At 42.1% G+C, this 6,479-nt stretch overlaps 1 long non-coding RNA gene across 1 annotated transcript; it reads right to left on the reverse strand.

Moving 5' to 3' along the window:
• Positions 1-5,664: 5,664 nt before the first annotated feature.
• Positions 5,665-6,044, reverse strand: LOC113019762 (uncharacterized). Its single transcript, XR_003272074.1, has 3 exons — positions 5,996-6,044; positions 5,822-5,910; positions 5,665-5,738 (listed from the first exon to the last, which is right to left on the reverse strand). It is a non-coding gene; the product is annotated as an uncharacterized LOC113019762 (long non-coding RNA).
• Positions 6,045-6,479: the final 435 nt, after the last annotated feature.

Consider the following 6,479-nt stretch of genomic DNA (forward strand, 5'->3'; position numbering starts at 1 on the left):
AGTCTTGTAGCTATTGGAATATGAATGCGAGTGAATGTTAGATAACCAGCATTTATATAGAAATAAAAGCTTAGAAAAAGTGTGTGTGTGTGTGTGAATAATGCAAGTGGTGTAACTTGCTTCATTCACCCACTCTGAGTAATGAGAAAAACGCTATATAAGAACCAGTCTGTTTGTTATTTACACAAATATCAAAGCTGAATCTCTCTCTATTCCACTTTTCTTAACACCTGCCATGATATTGAGAGAAGAGTAAGGTTGCTAGCATAGCTGAAGATTGAGGTGATGTTTGCATGCTGGTGCCTTTTAAGCTAATGTCAATTGGTAGGCCCATGAACCTGCTATACAGGAAGTCTGGTTCAGCTCCTTGAAGTTCTAATCCCTGATCCTATGAGTCGATGTGGGTGGGAGGACTCACACAGCCTGACTGCCTTGACATCTGCGTGTCTTCCCTGCTCACCCTGATACGAAGAAATCTGAGTAGTCTCGCGGGTCAAATCGTATCAGTCACACCTACTATGGCAGCTCCCCTATTGATCATGGCACTTGGTTTTTTATCTGACTTGGTTTCAGAGGCTGGACAGCAGGCCATCAAAGATAGATATTACTTGGAAACACTAAAGCAACCTATTTGAGCTATTTGGACAAATATAGATTAATAGTTGTTTGTATATATATATATATATATATATATATATATATATATATATATATATATAACAACACCCAGCACGCCCCTGCGGGCGGTTTATCCTTCAAGCTCGGGTCCTCTACCAGAGGCCTGGGAGCTTGAGGGTCCTCCGCAGTATCTTAGCTGTTCCCAGGACTGCGCTCTTCTGGACAGAGATCTCCGATGTTTTTCCCGGGATCTGCTGGAGCCACTCGCCTAGCTTGGGAGTCACCGCACCTAGTGCTCCGACTACCACGGGGACCACCGTTACCTTCACCCTCCACATCCTCTCGAGCTCTTCTCTGAGCCCTTGGTATTTCTCCAGCTTCTCGTGTTCCTTCTTCCTGATATTGCTGTCATTCGGAACCGCTACATCGATCACTACAGCCGTCTTCTTCTGTTTGTCTACCACCACTATGTCCGGTTGGTTTGCCACCACCATTTTGTCCGTCTGTATCTGGAAGTCCCACAGGATCTTAGCTCGGTCATTCTCCACCACCCTTGGGGGCATCTCCCATTTTGACCTCGGGACTTCCAGATTATACTCGGCACAGATGTTCCTGTACACTACGCCGGCCACCTGGTTATGGCGTTCCTTGTACAGTGGGGCAAAAAAGTATTTAGTCAGCCACCGATTGTGCAAGTTCCCCCACCTAAAATGATGACAGAGGTCAGTAATTTGCACCAGAGGTACACTTCAACTGTGAGAGACAGAATGTGAAAAAAAAAATCCATGAATCCACATGGTAGGATTTGTAAAGAATTTATTCGTAAATCAGGGTGGAAAATAAGTATTTGGTCAATAACAAAAATACAACTCAATACTTTGTAACATAACCTTTGTTGGCAATAACAGAGGTCAAACGTTTACTATAGGTCTTTACCAGGTTTGCACACACAGTAGCTGGTATTTTGGCCCATTCCTCCATGCAGATCTTCGAGAGCAGTGATGTTTTGGGGCTGTCGCCGAGCAACACGGACTTTCAACTCCCGCCACAGATTTTCTATTGGGTTGAGGTCTGGAGACTGGCTAGGCCACTCCAGGACTTTCAAATGCTTCTTACGGAGCCACTCCTTTGTTGCCCGGGCGGTGTGTTTTGGATCATTGTCATGTTGGAAGACCCAGCCTCGCTTCATCTTCAAAGTTCTCACTGATGGAAGGAAGTTTTGGCTCAAAATCTCACGATACATGGCCCCATTCATTCTGTCCTTAACACGGATCAGTCGTCCTGTCCCCTTGGCAGAAAAACAGCCCCATAGCATGATGTTTCCACCCCCATGCTTCACAGTAGGTATGGTGTTCTTGGGATGCAACTCAGTATTCTTCTTCCTCCAAACACGACGAGTTGAGTTTATACCAAGAAGTTCTACTTTGGTTTCATCTGACCACATGACATTCTCCCAATCCTCTGCTGTATCATCCATGTGCTCTCTGGCAAACTTCAGACGGGCCTGGACATGCACTGGCTTCAGCAGCGGAACACGTCTGGCACTGCGGGATTTGATTCCCTGCCGTTGTAGTGTGTTACTGATGGTGACCTTTGTTACTTTGGTCCCAGCTCTCTGCAGGTCATTCACCAGGTCCCCCCGTGTGGTTCTGGGATCTTTGCCCACCGTTCTCATGATCGTTTTGACCCCACGGGATGAGATCTTGCGTGGAGCCCCAGATCGAGGGAGATTATCAGTGGTCTTGTATGTCTTCCATTTTCTGATGATTGCTCCCACAGTTGATTTTTTCACACCAAGCTGCTTGCCTATTGTAGATTCACTCTTCCCAGTCTGGTGCAGGTCTACAATACTTTTCCTGGTGTCCTTCGAAAGCTCTTTGGTCTTGGCCATGGCGGCGTTTGGAGTCTGACTGTTTGAGGCTGTGGACAGGTGTCTTTTATACAGATGATGAGTTCAAACAGGTGCCATTCATACAGGTAACGAGTGGGGGACAGAAAAGCTTCTCACAGAAGACGTTACAGGTCTGTGAGAGCCAGAGATTTTCCATGTTTGAGGTGACCAAATACTTATTTTCCACCCTAATTTACGAATAAATTCTTTACAAATCCTACCATGTGAATTCATGGATTTTTTTTTCACATTCTGTCTCTCACAGTTGAAGTGTACCTCTGGTGCAAATTACTGACCTCTGTCATCATTTTAGGTGGGGAAACTTGCGCAATCGGTGGCTGACTAAATACTTTTTTGCCCCACTGTATAAATGGCTGAATTTCCATATTGCCAGCGCCCTGAAATTTTGCTAGCAGTTTTTACCAGAAGTCCCAACTGATTCTTATTCTTCACAGTCAAGGTATTGAACCAGGTAGCGATACAAAAACATAATGGATTACAGAAACCTTCTATAAAACAAAGACAACATGTCAGATGAGACATTACTCCGCACAATCCCAATATCAGCAGTTTTAATACTAGTACAGTAATAGTAAACAAGAGGACTTCCCAAATCAATAATCATGTCTTTAGTTTTAGACACATTGAGTGAATAGAAGGACTCACCACACCAAGCCACAAAATCTGTCACCAGTCTTTCCATTTTATTATTATCTCATAACACTTGTTTCTTCAGCTACCATGTCTCATGTGGACTTTACAGTGTCTACAGTCTCAGATCAACACATCCCTGCCCTCCAGCACAATCAGCAGCAGGGGCAGCGACTCCTCAACAGCAACATTGTACCCTTTAGGTAAAACATAGAATATGCATGATTTGCATTGTTCCCACATAATGTCAGTGATCGTATGATACAATTCCACATTAGATTCTTGATGAATGTAGGTTATTGTTATTCAGCCCTGTTCTAATGTGCCTCTTTATAACTTTGAGCATCTGCCCCTTCAAACATATCTGCACAGCCCTGAACCTAAGCCTGATATAAGCTGGTGAAATGTTAACTTATAACAAGGTGTTGTTGTTTATCCGGTTCTTCTCAGCTGTCCAGAGAACTGCAGAGATTGTCTTCCTCAAAGTCAAATATTTGAAATGGAGACAGCTTTAATGTGTCAAGGACATTATGTCATTACAACATGCCAAAGTGCAACAATAACATGTTTTCTCTAAAGTGAAGTATAACGAATTTAAATGCAAAAAAAGAACAGTTTGGGCTCTTTATCTTATTTTATTGATGTTCAGTGACGTACAGCAATGCATTTTTAATCTGTTACAGTTTATTTTCCTACAAGTGTGGGATTCAGCCCAATCCCAAGTCGACCCTAAGATTTAAGAGTTAGTTCCTTCTCTCGTGCTTATTTAAATTTAGTTTTTTGTCTTGTGTTTTAACGCTTGTCGTGGTTAACCTGTGGTTAACATCACAGCGCTATAAACTGCAGGTCATGCCTTAAGTCAAAGTCTGCAGACATAAAGACTCACAGAAAGTTTTTCTCAAAGACCTCAGGCTTCTCATCTGAGCAGGGCCATTGGGATTGGACCGCTTACTGTCATTAATAGAAAGTTATATATTTTATATTTGCATATATAAATATATTAAACACAATTCTACTATATAACATAACAGCAACATGCATATATTATACTTCCCAACACCAGTTTAACTAAACATATATAAATTTCTCTCGAGTTTACAGTCCGGTCTCTTTTCCCAACCTTCCTGTTTCCACTTGAGCTGCTCTTTTTTAGATTGTAGAAATCACATTCAGGTCTTTTACATTTTAAAACCGCTGAATTTAACACGGGCCTCAAACGTACACAGAGAGAAAAAAACTAAAGAAACAGAAAACTTTATTGTCAAGAGTTTTTATGTTTATAGATCTGTAACAATGTTACCTGATTTATTACTCTGTAAAAACCCACAAAGGACTCATTGTTTTATTAATAGAAAAATAAGCTCAAATCACCAAGAAAACACATTAAGATCAAAATAAAAGAAGTAAAATTATCAGGACTTGAGTCTAACTTAGCATTTTAATTTACGTGTTTCATTAAATATTGCTTCTTGTATACTTGCCTATGTGATGCATTTGTGTAAGTCAGCAGAGGTTGCTGCCACAGTGAAACAGAACTATGGATCTCATTAAACTGCATAAAGACAAAGCCTGTGCAGTGACGTCCACAGATGGACAGGGTCTAAGGTGTTAGAAGCCTCACTGAAAAACAAAAACAAGAGACTAGAGCCTATCACGAAAACTAGTGAGTGGACCTCTGATTAAAGAATTTCTACCAAACTACAACTGCAGCTGAACAAATGAGCTGTAGGTGGAACTTTACACTCTGAAATATTGAAAGATTTAAAGGATGAGACAGCTCAGCACAGCATGTTATTAACTTCACACATCAGTAGGGCTGCCACAAGCGATTATTTTGATAGTCGACTAGTCACCGATTATTTTTGCGATTAGTCGACTAATCAGATCATCATCCATTGGACGTAAAACGTACAGCTTATTGCACCAGCAGCATCTGCTCTCATATAACTATCATTAGCTTACAGGTTTAAGTGTTTAAGGTCTGTGCTAACTAAAAATAAAGACAAGATGGTAGTTTATTAAATTTTAATGAAATTTGCAGATTGTTTCGGTGGAGTTTAATAAACTCAGCCGTCTGCTCCTTGCTATCTAAAGTATAACAGGACACCGGAGTATATTCTCGAGCATCTCACACTTCTTATAGTAAGTTGTCTGCTTGACGTTTATTCAGCTGCCAGGAGTCCGGTGTTTTCACCGGCGCTAGTGAGCCTTGCCCCCGGCTCGCTATCGAGCTGGTGGGTAACAGACGTAACGGCAGCTGGCATCCTTGTACATGCAGTGCTGCCATCTTCTGTTTCAGTCCGTTATTACACTCTTAAATCCTACTACTTATTCCTGCATCTTTTGGGATCTTACAAAGCTTCAAAGGACGTGTCGACTATTAAATTAGTCGTCGACGATTTTGATAGTCGACTAATCGTGGCAGCCCTTCACATCAAGTGGTTCAGTCCAGTCAGACTTCAGTTTTGCAGCCACCATCCACATCCTGCTTCTTCAACTGGTCGTCATGGTAACTCTGGACTTTCCTCCAACGAATCCTGAAGTCTGTCAGTCCTTCTGACAGCATGAGGCCTGACAGCTGGACAAAATGTGCAGATGATGAAAAACATGAAGCATAGTTTGAACTTGTGTCAAGTTTGTGTTGGTGACTGAACTGCTGACCTGCTGTGAAACCTGCTGCTGGATCTCTGTGCTGTGCATGTCTGCCTCTGACTGAAGCTTCATTTTCACCACTGTTTGCTTTGTCACTGCTAAAAATGAACCACGTATAACAACACAAACATTAGTGTTTTACATGATGACAGGATCTTACAGTGTTTGCATTCTGGACCTCACCTGTGAAACAGAAAAAACTGAAACTGAAGGTGCTGGAGCCATCTTCCCATGTCCCCGTCTTTAAATAAAATGCTCCACAGTACTCAGTGTGATAATAGTTACTAGGCTCAAAAGGCTTCCAGTTAGTGAATGTGGAGGTTGTGTTGTCAGACCAGAAGGCCCAGGGATCCCTGTAGAGACCAATCCACACATACTGAACCCCTGATCCATTCAAAGTGAGCGTGATGTTGGATTTCTCCTCTTTGCTTCTTATACTGGTCAGGTCTGTGTGGTATGTCCTGCAGTACGACTGAGCCGCTGACCAGGAGCGGCTCTCCTTCACTAAGATGTAACTTGTGTTTTTGGCTGCGAAAGATTCAGAAAATGATTAATTTTGAAACATGCCTAGTCTCATAGAATTGTAGAGATAAGTAGGCCAACAAATCTTTTTCCTACCATTGTAACACAGGAAAGGGTAAGAATCTCCACAGGGTCTATCATCCAT

The sequence above is a fragment of the Astatotilapia calliptera genome, chromosome 3 (genome assembly GCF_900246225.1).
Source record: "Astatotilapia calliptera chromosome 3, fAstCal1.2, whole genome shotgun sequence".
NCBI classification, from domain to species: Eukaryota; Metazoa; Chordata; class Actinopteri; order Cichliformes; family Cichlidae; genus Astatotilapia; species Astatotilapia calliptera.